Source organism: Rhinolophus sinicus, linkage group LG04 (assembly GCF_036562045.2).
Source record: "Rhinolophus sinicus isolate RSC01 linkage group LG04, ASM3656204v1, whole genome shotgun sequence".
Classification (NCBI taxonomy): Eukaryota; Metazoa; Chordata; class Mammalia; order Chiroptera; family Rhinolophidae; genus Rhinolophus; species Rhinolophus sinicus.
This window is the reverse complement of record NC_133754.1, coordinates 180,778,885-180,794,787: the sequence shown is the minus strand read 5'-3', so window position 1 is coordinate 180,794,787 and position 15,903 is coordinate 180,778,885. Positions and strand designations below refer to the sequence as shown.

The window sequence follows — 15,903 nt, the reverse complement described above, 5'->3', positions numbered from 1 at the left end:
TGTTTCTCTTTAGTAGTCATCACCTAACAATGAACACCACTAACTTAATACATTCCACTAAGAACCTCCAAAAAACGTTTTTTTTAAAAAAACTGCAGCTGCTATTTTCTGGACTAGACCACATTAAATGCAAAATGAAAACACTGGGTGTGTAAATTTCTCCTTACAAGAAGGCTGAGAAAACTGAATGGAGAGGGGTGAATTCTTTTATGCATGTAATAGTTCAGGAAACTGATATGATGTCAACATGAATGTGTTTTACAATAAAATTGGGTGTCAGAGCCAGAATGGATTCACTGTCTCTGCAGGCCAGAACATGGCCACTGTTGCCTAGAATTGAGTAAAGTTGTCAACTGAACTGATGTTTAGCTTCAGTAAGATGGCCTGAAAGAGAAGAGCCAGCACAAGGAAAACTCGCTGAAGCAACTTTGTGCTTGGGAAACAGCTTATTTTTTTCTAACACCATATTAAGCAGGTCAGTTACTTTATCATTTGAAGGCAAAAGATAAATTGACACTTCATCAAAAGATATAAATGAAAGGCTTCAAAATTAGAGCTTGAGTTACAATATAAGAAAATACATGCTCTCTAAATTATGAATCTCTCATAAAATCATTTCATATTTCAGATAGGGCATTGCCTTTACTTACATTTTTCATCTAGATTCTTAACAGTACATCAAAAACCTCACTAAAAAGCAAATGCATCGAGGTCAAACTATTTCTACCCATTTAAATTGTTCCACACTAACCCAGTGCTGCAGTTTTCTACAACGGTCTTCTGAAATTAACTCCAACATCCAGAACAGTTAAGAGATCAACTTAATCTCCTTTGATTCTATAACCAGGACAATCACTTCAGCCTACAGTAAAGCGAGCACTGCCCATTCTGAACAAAAGCTGGCTATACATACTATAGACACTGCCAGCTGAAGACCAAAACAAGTCATACAACAGTAGAGCTATACTCCAGAGACTTCACTCTTCCTTCTTCTCTGTCACTGAACAAACTGAGGTAAGACAACACTCTAGGGATGAAATAGCAAAGAGGAGGAAAAGCAGAGTGGTTATAAATGTCCTGTTGCAACAGTTACGTACATAAAAATCCAGCCATGCATTTCTCTGGTGCCTACCATATTACAAATCCAAGGCAAAAACCACAGTACCTAGGGGGTGCTAGATTAACGCAAACAGGGGAATAATCAACATTTCTCCTATCCCCACAGAACAAAGCATTAGCCAAATCTGATTTTTAAAACACTGCCACAAAGTATTTGAGTTTTAAAAAATGAGAATAAATTGAACTATATGCACTCACCTAATTTAAAATTTAGATAGAACTTGGGGAAAAGTCCAAACTCTACTACTTAATAGCTAGGTGATCTTGGGCAATTTATTAAACCTCCCTTGGTCTTGAAGTTTCCTCACCTGAAAAATAGGAATAATCAAATAAATCACAGTTGATGCAAGTAAAGAGCCTATCACAGTCTCTAGTATATGGTAGGTCCTAATAAATGTTAGTACATAATAATGTAATCATTTCTAACTAACAATATAATTAGATGCTATATAAAAATTGGGCTAGCTTGATCAACAGAAACCAAAAACTGTGAGACTCTATATAGGCAATAACAGTAACAAATTGAACTTAAAATCAAACAAGCAAATAATTTCACAAAAGAGGTAATTTGGGGTTCAAACCCTTACCTCGACTCCCTTTACAATGTTCTTTCTGTAGCAACTCAATTAGAATGAGATTCAAAAGAAAGAGCAAGGACAAAGAAGTAACCCTGTAATATAAATATTTCCAGTCTTTGCCCTTCAACCTACACATACATATAACATCCCGAAGGCCATACAGCATATTTCTAAACTAACACTTCTCAAATAAAAAAATGTTTGATATAGAAAGATACAGCACATTACTGTTATAAAATTATACTCAATGCAACAAGAAGATCCAGGAGTTAGGAAAGAAAAATGGCCAATTCCTTAAAGGAAAGAAAAAATTTCACTTGGAAGTTTAGCTATTGCTAAGGGATGGAATGTGTGTTAGGAGTCACTAATAAGCCCCTAAAGCATATATAAGTAATAATATAAAAGCCAAGCAGAAAAGGCTAGAAAAAAGATGTTATTGTTATAGATTGCCTGTAAGAAACAATTACTAAAAAGCCAATATACATAGGTAACATTATTTGCATATCATCAGAAGAACACTATTAAATATTTGCATTGTAAGTGGTATCTAAAACAAAATGGACACATTTCCAGTGCTTTAAAAGAAAATTCCATCCTGGAAAAATTCCTTCTTTATTCTCAAGTTGTTTCTATCTACAGCAAAATTTCCTGGAAGACATTTTAAATACCCGCGTAACATTAGACAAGTCACAATTATTTACCTTTACTATCTTCTTTACTATTTAAAATAAAAAGCCAAAGAACAGGTCTGTGAACACAAAAAGCATAAGAACAATCCCTCGCCAATACCCGTATTTACAAAGAGGCTCTGAATGGCCCACTATCCAAAGTGCTCCCTGTAGCCCAGAAATGAGCATCACAAGATTGACAGATAACAGAACATTGTCCTGGTCTCGTAAAGCTTTTGCTTTACACCAAGGATTTTAAGCCAGCAAAATACTTCAAAACGGACTATAAATGTATGAGATGTCAGGAGTTCATTACCTCAGTTCCATAAACAGGAAGGTCACTGAAAAGACAATCTTGGAATGTTTAAGAATCATGTGCCAACATTTCCCGTTCTCTTATCCTTTTTTCAGTCTTTCATTTATGGTCCATACAGCGTATCTACTTGGATGTTATACACTCATCCCAAACTAAACATATCCAAAACATATTTCCTAACTTTCCTAGCAGAGTCAGCAGGACCGATACACTCTGTTTTCCAAGCTTTTAACCTCCCCATAAGTCTCTGGCTTTTCCGTTTGCTCACGTTAAATCTTGCTAACTTTTATTGTGTAAGAAGTTACATCTGTTCATCTAACATCACTGGAGTTTACAACCTAACTACCTGGTAACCTCTACCCTCAATCCTTCCATTTATCCTTCACTCCCTAAAATCCTGTTTCTCAAGCATTATTTTCCATTTCATCCCTTGGCAAGGGTACATAAAGAATTATATGAATAAAATTAGCATTTGTGGAGGATCTAGTATATCTCAAGAACCCTCATTATCACATTCAACCTCAAAGAAATTAAAGTAGGTTACCTGTGTTAGGGGGATGAAAGGAAAAGACAAAGTATTTTTATTACAGGGTTATTTCTTTAACCTTCATCTTCCCTTTGAACCTCATGCTAATTGAATTGCCACGAAAAGGACACTAATTTACTCAATCTATAGACTCCTACAGGGACAGATGTTCTGAATCAGAGTACACTCCTCTTGATACTATATCATGTTGCCTCTTGATTCTCCTAACCCAGAATGAATGAGATTCATTTGGTCCTCACCTCAAAGTTATCATGAATAGTGGGAACATATACTTACGGAGCACCTTCTAGTACGTGCAAGGCACTTGGCGATGTGCTTTCATGCATGATTTAGTTAATCCTCATATGTACTTTGTGGGGTTCAGCACTATAGTTACCTCCATTTTAGGAATTTAAAAGGTAACACAGAAAGGCTAAGTTATTTCTTCAAGGCAAGCTAACTGGGAAGTAGTCAAACTGTGACCCAAATCTAGGTCTGTATGACTCGAAAGCCCATATTCTGAACCATTCCTCTCATAAATATTAAGCTCCACCAAAAATTTCCATCTTACCTTGACGCCTTCACCTTCTCTACCTTGACAAAAATTTATCATCCTTACATATTATGTTACTTCCCCGTAAATTAACTCTCTCCTCAAAAACACATTTTCTTTCTGCTTTCAAAATTGTACTTTATTCTCTTCATTTCATAAAACCTTCTCAGATTAGTACCAAACATTTCTAGTCTAGAATACCAGCCACTATTACTGGCCTTTGTTCTCTCCAAGTATTTTGTGCTTTGGTATAAAGAGCAAGTGTTAGGTGTATGTATTTTTGTCACTTATATTAGCAGAGTCCAATTTAATCCCATAAAGAACAAGGAACAGAAAGTTGCAACACTAGTAAACAATGAACTTAATTATATTTATGTAGATAACTTGGTTATATCCTAAGAATGTAATCTGGTAGGAAAATTTTCACATTCTGCAAAGTATAGTCTATCATTTCCCATTTGCAGCCCCGATCTTCTCGTCTACCAAAACATGTCTAGAGTTCTGAGGATACTGAGGAGCTATAAGCTACGCACTACAAATGGAAGCAGTTTGTAGTTCAGCGTAGCAATTGTTCACATGGATTACACGCTTCCTTAAAATTGTGAGAGTAAGAACCTATTGTTGAAAGTGTTCTTGGAAAATAAAGGAAAGAAAAGGGAGAGAAAGAAAGGATGGCACAATCTGTTTTGCCTCGGGGTGCCAAATTCAAGGCAGTGGCTCTATTAGAATGTTTCCATCTACCATTTGAACAGGGAAGCACCAATCAAGAATGCAGCCTCTAGCTGAGACCTTTTGGGAAAATGTAACAAACACTAGGAACATTCTTGAGACCGTCACTATTTGGAAAAATAAACTACAAATAGTTCAAAATGGTCCTTTATTACCCTTAATTATTACTATCTAGTTCCTTTAAAGCATATTTTCATTCTAAAATTTTTAATATAAGGTCACATAGTCAAAATGCAAAAAGTAAGACATTTTAAGTCATTTTCCTATTCCTGAATGCAAACACCTTGTCATTTTTTATCTCATTTTCAGTGAGGTTGGGTAATTTTGCTTCATGTTTAAGAGTTACTTGTATTGTCTTTTCTGTTAACTGTCTTTTCCTATCTTTTGTCTATGTTTTACTGGATTAGAATCCCAAGTACATGGAACTGCTATAAATCAGTAATAAAAGCAAACCTAACATAAAACCAGGCAAAGGATGTAAATAGTAGCTCACGAAAAAAATGTAAGAACAATTGGTCCATTATAAGTCTTAGCCACTGTCATACCAACATTATCGCCCTAAAAACTTGTTAAAACGTGACACGGAGTTTGTGCTTCCCTCATTCCCTCTCCAACTACATGAGTCTCAGTTGACACATTTTCTTCTCTCATAGAAATTTCCCAGACTATTCTTTCTAAAGTCTCCTCCTACCCTAGATAATCCCTCATAACATTTATCATGCTCTGAAATTACTGTATTTATTGACTTATTTATTGTCTGTCTCTCTGTACTTAATTGTGTGGTCTTTTAGGGCAGCATACTTGTCAGTCACGTTCTCTGCTGTATTTCCAGTACCTAGAATAATCTCTGGCTCAGAGAAAGGAAATTATATTTATCCAATTGATGACACTGTTAAAAGTTAAACTGAAATTAGGACGCTGATATAGTGCAGATGGGAATATAAAAAGGTGTAGCCACTTTGGGAAAAAGTCATGTAGTTCCTCAAAGGTTAAACGTAGAGTTACCACATAATGCAGCAATTCCACTCCAAAGAATACACCAAAGAAAAATGAAAATATAAGTCCACACAAAAACTTGTACACAAATGTTCATGGCAGCATTATTCATAATAGCCAAAAAAGTGAAACAACCCAAATATCCATCAACTAATGGATGGATATAATATCCATTCAATGGAAAATTATTTTGCAATACAAAGAAATGTTGACACATGCTGCAACACTGAAGAACTTTGAAAACATAATGCTAAGGCAATCACAAAAGACCATATATTGTATGATTCCATTGATTTGAAATGTCAAGACTAGGCAAACCTATAGAGACAGAAGGTAGACTAGTGGTTGCCTAGGGCTGGGAGGAGGGCGGAACTGGGAAGAAATGGGTATGAGGCTTCTTTTGGAAGATGATGAAAATGTGCTCAAAGTGATTATTGTGATGGTTACACAATTCTGTGAATATGTTAAAAATAAACTGAATTGTCCACTTTAAGTGGGTGAATTATATGGTATGTGAATTATACCTCAATAGAGTTGATATTTTTAACAGTTAAATTGAACAAAATATAAACTGAATTCTGATGCTTGGCACCCAAGGAATAGAAACATCCAACTACTTTGCTGGAACTGATGTGTGGAAATAGAAAGAAAAGAATGGAGGAGGGGGAAAGAAAAAAATCCCTTCCTTGAAATGCCAAAACATTCCATGGCTTGGGGCGGCCAGATGGCTCAGTTGGTTAGAGCCCGAGCTGATGAACAAACAGGGTTGCCGGTTCGATTCCCACATGGGCCAGTGAGCTGCGCCCTCCACAACTAGATTGAAGACAACAAGCTGCTGCTGAGCTTCTGGAGCGGCGGCCGGATGGCTCAGTTGGTTAGAGCGTGAGCTCTCAGAGCTCTCAACAAGGTCGCCGGTTCTTTTCTGCGACCCCTGCAACTAAAGATTGAAACCGGCAACTGGACTTGGAGCTGAGCTGCACCCTCCACAACTAGATTGAAGGACAAGAACTTGGAGCTGATGGGCCCTGGAGAAACACACTGTTCCCCAATATCCCCAATAAAAAAACAAACAAACAAACAAAAAAACCACACACAACATCTATGGCTTGAAAAGACTATGCATTTATATATAATCCAATTTAATTGTTCTTCTCCAAAAATAGAAGCCGATCTAGAAATGTAAAACACTGCCTTACTTTCTTTTGTCCAAGGCTCTCTTTATAAACCTCATTTTAGCAAATGTAGAACCAGATCTCCAAACACCATCACTCCTTAGGCCTACCATTGCTTCTTGGCATATTGCTGAGACGGGGAGAACATCAGAAAAGGCAGTTTTCAGTTGTGAGTTATAACACTAATGAGGAGTTCAGATATCGGGCAGGACCACATTCTATTATGCTACACCATTATGGCGCTTTCCTAGGAATCTAGAAGCCAAATATATTTCATGGTAACACGTGCTCTAATTCCTTCATCTTTAATAAAGAATCAAGGATAAGACACTTTTTAAAGATCCTTCTCAACCTTTTAAGCTACTGTTTCACAAAATAATTTAACTCTAGAGATAGCTTATAATCAGTACAAATGTTTTAAGAGAATTAACCTGAGTTTAGACAAGGTTGATTTGTGTCTCATGGCCCCCAACCTAAAACTTTTTGGTTTAAGGTACTCTGCAGGCTGCTGCTGAGATCCATGTTACAAAAGTTCCTAGAAAGTTGAGTGTAGTCTAAATAGGAAAGGCACAGGCTTTGGGGCTAGATACTCCTCAATCTGAGTCCAGCATTGTCACTTAGCCATGTAATCTTAGGCAAGTTACTGAACTTTCCCAATGCTCAGTTTTCTAATCTATACAATTAGGGTAATACAAATTTATGGTGGTATTACAAGGATTCAGCAAGAAAATGTAATATTTATTTTTCATTACCAGCACATTCTTGGCATATTGCAGGAACTTACTGCTGTAAATACTTATTTCTTCTCCCCCTTTGCTCCTCCTCCTAATCATAACTCTATAATTAGGACCCAAGCATAAAGCGCAAAAAACTCTTAAGCCAAGTTGCATGCTAGAGCACCACAGAAGCAATATCATACAGTGGTTAAGATTACACAGATTCTGGAACTTCCAGATATAAGAACATAGCAATATACATATTTTTTTTAAATCTCAGCAAATTTCATCATCATAACTAGACAGAGCATTCAGGAAAGAATAAACCTACACATGATGTCTTCTACAAGAGTCAGTGACAAGGAATCCTCCCGCCACGTCCTGCAATATATATGAGTGTGGCCACAAACATCCAATAACAGCAAGTGATGATGGCAAAGAGAAATACTAAAGTGATAGCCATGGAACCCAGAACTCACCAGTACAAAGTCACCCCCACAGGGAAAAGAACAAATGCTACGTGGGATCCTAGGCAAGTGAAGCTGAAAATAACTACTGAAACTGGAAGGACTCTATACAGGCTCCAAGTCATGGAGGAAAACAATTTAAAACTGAAGACTCATTAAATGATATAACTGTCTTTCAATCTGACCTCAGAACACAGTGGTTTATACCTCCACAGGGAGACATAATCTGAGGACCCTCCCCAGGAAAAACTGCCAAGACTTCAAATTCATTCAATAGTCTGTTGATTTTTTGAAACCATCATAGATACAACATGACAAAGAAAATAATTATGTTAATTTTGTTAGGAATCCTATTTTTAGCATAACAAAGGGAAATACAAGTATAACATCAAACACAGTAAGTAAAAACCCTGTAATCTTAAATTTGAATTAGAATTATCAATGAGAACTCACTTTTCCCCCTCTTTTCCTACAATCAAACAACCCAATAGTAATAAGTACCCATACTGTGGTCTTCATATTTCATTCCTCAATTAAAAAGAACCATGGCTCTTTGGAGAAATGGTAGATTCTAGGTCTAATGCTAGGAATATATCAGTTGAGCCTGGCATATTGTGCTGCGCCAGAAAGTAATAAGGTATAAATGCTAACAATGAAGTCTTGTCAAAAGGAGATCGAGCCAGAAGGAGATCCCACTGGACAAATGTGGGACAATTTTAGCATCAAAAAGTATAATGCCTGCAACTGATTAAAACACGCTGTACATACAAAAAGCCAAGAATCCATAATAACTACTAAAAGGAAAAAAGAAACAAATAAAGACTTATACACCAATGGAGGATACATATTAAGGTACCTCATTACTCTGGAAATTGATAATTAAAGGGAAAGAATTAAGCATTTTATGCTGCCTTTCCAAGTATGAATTGTATTTCAGTATAGCCAAATAGCCACAGCGGATCGAATAAAGCTCTTCTAAAGAGTTTTGGCTAATAAATGAAGGAATAACATAATTGGAAATTACCATTTTCAACCCCTAAGAAATTCAGTAATTCAAGCACTGACCATCCATGGATGGTAAACCATTAGGTAAAGGGCACTACTGGAATCAACCTTAGCATTACAAAAAGTAAGACAATCAAACTTTATGGCTGACATGATAAAAATATGAATCTAATCAAGCCTTTAGATATAACTTCCAATCTAGAAAAAATTCAGAGAACACAAGCATAAATAAAATAATGCCATGAAAAAGTAATAAACATAATCCAGAATGTGAGGCATTCTACAGGATAACCATTTTGGTTTCTTCAAGAAGTCAACAGTGTGTGGAAAACACTGGTGGCTGGTGGGGTGGGGGTGGCATTGAGGGGGAAGGCTGTCTCTCCGTTGTAGTTTAAAAGACAGTTAAGAGTCCTAACAAAATACAGTGAATGGACACTTGGATCCTGATTCAAACAATCCAACTATAAAAAAGCATAGGTTAGACAATCAGGAAATCTGAATAGATATTAGATGATATTAAGATAAAGTCTTATTAATTGAAGAACTTATTAATTTCATGAAGTGTAATATTGGCACTGTGGTTTATGTAAAGAAGAAAGTATCTTTTTAAAAAGCAAACAAGTATTTAGAGATGAAATTATATGGTGTCTAGAATTTGTTTTAAAATATTCTAGCAAGAAAAAGGCTGTGGAAGGAGATATGAAACAAGTATAAAATATTGACGGTGGTTAAATCTGGTTGATGGTTATATAAGAATTCACCGTATGCTCTACTTTTTTGAATGTCTGGAAATCCTTATGAAGTAAAACGTACAAAACAATGAATAAAAAACAGAAATACCAAAAAACAAACAAAACCCAGTATGAGCTCTAAAAACAGACTGCTGGGGAACTGAATTCTAGCTCTACCACTTGTTACTTGTGTGCATTTGGGCAAGTCACTTAGCTTCTTTAAGTATGGTTCTCCTTCCATCAAAAAGAGGAAATAGTACCCCCTTTTATTAAATTTGAATGAGATAATCCATATAAAGCAGATAGAATGTTTCTAGTACATAAAATGTCCAATGATTGTCAGCCATTGTCATCATTACTTAGTGTTATTGTAGCGGATGTGACAGCAAAGACTCCTGAATAGTTCTTTATATAAAGAGCCAATGTTTCTTCTTTGTCGAAATTTGCATTTCTTTTTCAAAAACACAGGTAAATACACAAAACAAAATATCTATAAATAACTACTTTTCCTTTTCTGTTATTCAGCTTTTGGAAAATTAATAAGCACAAACATTACTATCACCAATATAATAGCAAAGGCCAATTGTTTCAAATTTTATACTATTTTTCAATTACATTTAAGTGACACGGTGTTATCAATATTTTATCTACAGTTCATGGTTCTATTTTTAAATTTACATTTTCCCTAAAATGATACATAAAAAATTATACTACTAACAAATCTAAGAAACAAACAAAGCAATCTTTTTTCAACTAAAAGCTAGAAATATTTTTCTCGTTCTAAAATAAAATCAGTTTGGTGCTCAGAATACATATGCTTTACATAATACCAAAAAAAATCCCTTTTGTAAATAAAAAAATTATACTGAAGTCTACAGAGCTGAGGCAACTGATAAATTTTTCCTTTCACTTTTAATCAGGCTTCCTGTTATAAGAGCTCAGCAGACAGTGACGCGAGACACTGCCTCCCAACTTCGGTTCACCTTTGCAGTTCCACAAGGGACACCATGTCAAGATTGTTCAGCTTTTTTGATGAGTGCTGCGTGGGTAACTAATGTGTAAATGCAGATACGTATAGAAAGCAGTTTTGACAGTGATGTATTGCAACTGGTTCCAGATGTCGGTAAGGGATGCTTGGCCAGGCATCTGGGGCTCCACTGCCACAGAGCAGTGCCAGGACCAAGCCAATCTTTAAAAGACCATGGCACTTTCATTCTTCAATTAGAATCGTCCTAAAACAATTAACTTTGCTTCTCTTCTGGCAGGAAAACACTGAAATATTTCTACTTTGCTCCTTGTTTTTTCTTTTAAAGAAAGGGAGGTCAAAATATTGAGCATCCTAACAGTTTAGTTGCAAGGAAAACTTCAAAGAAACTGCTGAGATGTTCAAAATTAAGCAGATATGCATGTCACATATGAGAATTTTAACTAAATTGCACCCAAACTTGAAAATATACAGAAGTTTAAGCAACGCTTGACTAGCAAAGTAAATGTCAAGATTACTCACCTAACCATATTAAAATTCCTAAGAAAATATTAACATTAACATGGTACATATATCACAATAATTGTAAATCAAATCATCAAGCTTATCTCTCCTTTCGCTGTCTATAAACCTGACAAGTGTATTTAGCTAAAGGAAATGTAGTTGCACTGACTTTAAAAATTAAATGATAAATTTTGTAATAACATATTTCCAGAATAAAATCCTAGAAAAGAAGGACTGACAAGCAGCATGTGAATAAATGAAATTTCTGGTCCACTGGCTAATGAAGTACAATAAGATGTATATAAAAATTCCAAAGTAGAAAGACATTATTACAATTATGCAATGAATAGCCTTTAACCCTTAAAATTGATAAAGTTGCACTTTCTACATGAAAAATGTTGTAGCACAGCTCCAACATAAGCATTTGGCCTAATGGGAATTTTTTCAAACAACCTGTCTGTCTCCCTCTTCTTTCAATACCAAACTCCCAGCTCCAATCAAAAAAACTCTCAAGGGATCACCTTCAGCTACATTCTCTCCATGTGGTTTTGCTATAGGCATTTTCTCAGTGATCAAGGAAACTGCAGAAAGCATGCGTTCTGTTTATCCTAGAACAAAGAAGGTGACTTGGGTTACTGATTTTCAGTATCAAATCAAAGGCTTTGAAATACTTTTAATAGAAATAAGGGCAAACAAATTTGTCAGAATGATGTTTAGAATGCTATGTTCCTTTTGATTTCCTAATAAATTGAATAAATTGAACATTCTAAATACATTACAAAACTTTTCATCTGAGAGAATCCTGTGGTCAATAAGTTCCTGTTATCGTTTAACTACAGCCCAAAGCTGCTGTGTTTTGTCGGATGTAAGTTGATATGCTAATTGAAAGGTGAAGAGTAGTTTTTAAAAACTGACCAATCTTATTTTTCCAGATGGATCATCAAATTTATTTCTAACCTTGCATTTAAATGATCAACCAGTCATAAGAATACATTAAAGAGTAGTGCCAGACAGCCGAAGAGCTGTAAAGTATTTATTCCCATCTCCCCTTTTACAGGGTTCTGTTGTGACAAATCTTTCTTGTGACATGAATATTGACACACTACAACTTACAGAAACCTTAATTTTGGTCCTATCCTATATATGATGGCTTTGATTCCTAATAAATTATGTTCAACAAATACAGTTGGAGCATTTTTATTCTCAAATATATGGAAAATTTCTCTAGGCAGTACAATTATACAGATCCCATCTGACAAGTCAAAAACAAAATTATTTCCTAGTAAAAATATGGATACAAGCATATTTAATTAAATGACTTTTGTGTCTTGTTTATCTTATCAGTTTACCAATAACTCAAAATAAATCCTCTAAATAACAAACTAGTACTTCCAAAAAAGCAAAATGCAAATTACTATATCCAGCAAAAGTCCACTTTAAACTACTGACATCTATATCCAACACATAAAGACACATAGTAGACTCACGTCCTAAGTGAATTAACTTTCTGATTCTGAAAAATAAGTGCATAATTCCAGAACAAAGCTCACTGCTTTGTCTTACTGCTGGTAGCAATGTAAATTGGTATAACCACTTTGGAAAGCAATTTAGCAACATCGTGTAAAGTTGAATACACACATACTCTATACCAACATTTCTATTTCTACCTATACACCTCAGAAAAATTCTTGCATGTAAACAAGAATAAGTGTACAAGCATATTTATAACAGCAAAACTTTTTAAAACAATTTACGCCCCCATCAATTGTGAAATGAATGTGAAGTTCATTTTCACAATGGAATATAACAAAGCAGTTAAAACAAATGAAATCAATCCACAGGTAAAAAACTGGATACACTTGGAAAACAACAGTGAAAAAGAGCAAGCTACAAAACAATATATGTATTATGTGTATGCTACAGATATACATTATATTTATTATCAATGCTAAAATGCTAACTATATATTACTTATGAACACATACATATAAAGCAAGTTTTTTGAAAATTCAAAGAAGCATATGTCCCAACTATAAGGTAAGCACTACTTTTGTGTAGGTAGCGAAGTTGGTGGGCTATAGGATAGGGAATCTTCAACTATATATAACTGGGGTTGTTTTTTAAAATTAATATCTAAAGCAGATATAGAAAAATGTTAGCATTTATTAAATTTGACAGGAGGGTCTATAGATGGCTGTGTGCTTAAAACATATCACAAGTAAAAATTAATATGTAAAAATTTCATATACCCTACATGACCCTTTACTTCAGACAGAATTTCTACCGATACCTCATTCAAATATATTCATTTATACACGGCATAATTATGTTAGGTTAAAAATTATGCCCATAATTGAAGGACAGAGCAATCTATTCTTCCCAATAAGGTCTTCACACAATCAGCTGAACTGTCTAAAAATACTTCTTACTGATATTACCATTATTATGTTTTTGTATAATTCATAATCATAGATATATTTTCAAAGGAAAGATTTCCCTAATCACCAATGACCCTACATTAATCAGTGGATATTCCAGACAAGCTAGAGTCACTAAGCACTTATAATATCTGATTTTCATTTCTGTCTCAAATGTCATTTAAAACATTGTGAAGAAAGAGGAAGGTTATTCCTGGATCATTTGTGACAAATAATCAAGATATAAGAACAGTAAATAAATAATTTGATTTTCAAGTAAGGAAGCATTTTCTTTTAAAAATAAAGAATCCTACATATGAAAGATCTGAACCATGAAAAGTAGTTAAAAATCATTCCCAGGAAGAATTTAATAAGACTGTGGTGAATAAAGGATTTTATTAGGCTAGAATCTCTATGTCTATATTCAACTTTAGCAATTTACTCCCAGAATTAAATGTTTCAACTTTTGGAACTAGTCAAATATTAATGTTATTGCCTTTCTCATTCAAAGATACCATGCAAGAATTGAACTGGTTGAAAAATGTCACCCATAATTAACATTTAAAAGTGTCTCCCAATCAAAATTAGGTAGATATATATAGGATATTCTAGCAAAGCCCCCAAATTAGATTCCAGAATAAGGGAAGCCACTACATTAAACTCGGTGATGTCACAATCATAGATTGACGCTCTAAATCCTAAAACTGAAAAGGAAAAAACAACAACAACAACAACAACAAAGAAAAATGGATCCTGGTTATCAGTATAGCATATCTGAAGTAAACAGTGATGTGATGTTTACTTGTAAAATGAGAATTCTTCCTAAATCGGTGGTTTTCAAAGTGTGGCCCAAGAACCCCTGGGCACCCTCAGCAGTCTGGCAAGGTCAAAACTATATTCATAATGTTACTAAGATGTTGCCCTTTATACGCTCATTCGCTGAGTATACAATGAATTTTACAAAGAGCTACATAAAGTTATATTACAACAGACTAAATGCAGAACAGATATAAGAATGCAGCTGTTGAAGTCAGACATTGAAGAAATTTACAAAAACTGAAAAACAATACCACTATTTTAATTTTTTTCTTTTGGAAACCATGAGTTGTTTTTTATTTTTAAAATGTCATTTTTGTCCAAATGCAATAGTTTTATTATTGTTATTTTAAAATAAACTAGTATTTTTTAAAATTTCTAATATGGTAAATATTGATAGATACAATCGACATTAGCGGAAGATCCCTAGGGTTCTCAATAATTGTGAGTGGCATGGAAAGGGATCCTGAAAACATAGTTTGAGAACCAATGCCCTACATCTCCAAAGATGTTATAAAACTTTATTATGACCTAACACAGAAAACATTCTTTAAAACTATCATCCAAAAAAAAAGTTATCTCCCCTTAAGTCATAATAACATTTTATATGTATATATATACACACACACACACACATATATATTAAATTCAGTGTTTTAAAATCTATCTTTGCAACTTAAAATCAGCATTAAGATGAAAGCAATGAATAGCATAAAGCACAGAGATACATAAAATCCATTTTGTGAGTAGTATGTAAAGTGAATAAAAGTAAACACACAGGGTCATAACATTTTTTTTATAAAGTACACATTTTTATACACTAGAGTAACTGGGGTAAATTTTAAAACGTTAATAATGAGAAGTAATTGTAGGCATTTGCAAAGGCAAGCAGGGAATGTTCATCTCCGCCCCTTTCCCACACCTTTATTTGAGTTTCAAACCTCACAGTCGCTTCACAAAATAGGGCTGTTCTATGAAATTTCACACACAAGATACATACTTGCTAAATGGGCAAACATAGGCCAGTGAGCCTTAATGAATGATAGTGGTTACTGACAAAGAAAGATACACATTCTTTTTTTAGCTATTTAGCATAAAGCAATTTTTTTAAAGACCACAAGTGCATACCCAAATTATACAACTGCTAAGATGGAAGACCTATAAAATCCCCAAGATCAACTACTCGTTAGTGTGTGTTTCTTAAGTATGAAGTACAGAATTAAGGTTGAGGATGTCACAGTATGTTATGTGGAGTTTTAAATAATCCGATACAATCAGCTACACACAGAGATGATACCCTGTATGACTGTATGGGAAAACATTCATGAAATATAAGCACTACTTATACAGCCTTTCTTCTACTACAGTCAAACTACAATCCAAATAAAACTCAAACAAAGCTTCCTTTCAAAACATGTTGTAAACTACTGAAAAAAATTGTTTATAAAAATAATGTTACCTATTAGATCTGAATATAAAACACACTCAGGAAAATACCAAGTTTCAACATGAAGAAATATATCATTTTAGAATGATATAAAGAGGTGCTATCATCTTCAGTAAAAGTATTAGTATTTACAATGAAAAACCACATCTAGGTAAGAA

At 34.4% G+C, this 15,903-nt stretch overlaps 1 protein-coding gene across 2 annotated transcripts in view; it reads right to left on the bottom strand.

Annotated features, from left to right (window-relative positions):
* PBX3 (PBX homeobox 3) overlaps positions 1-15,903 on the bottom strand; it is a 193,357-nt gene that overhangs the window by 113,822 nt on the left and 63,632 nt on the right. The window lies entirely within an intron of this gene.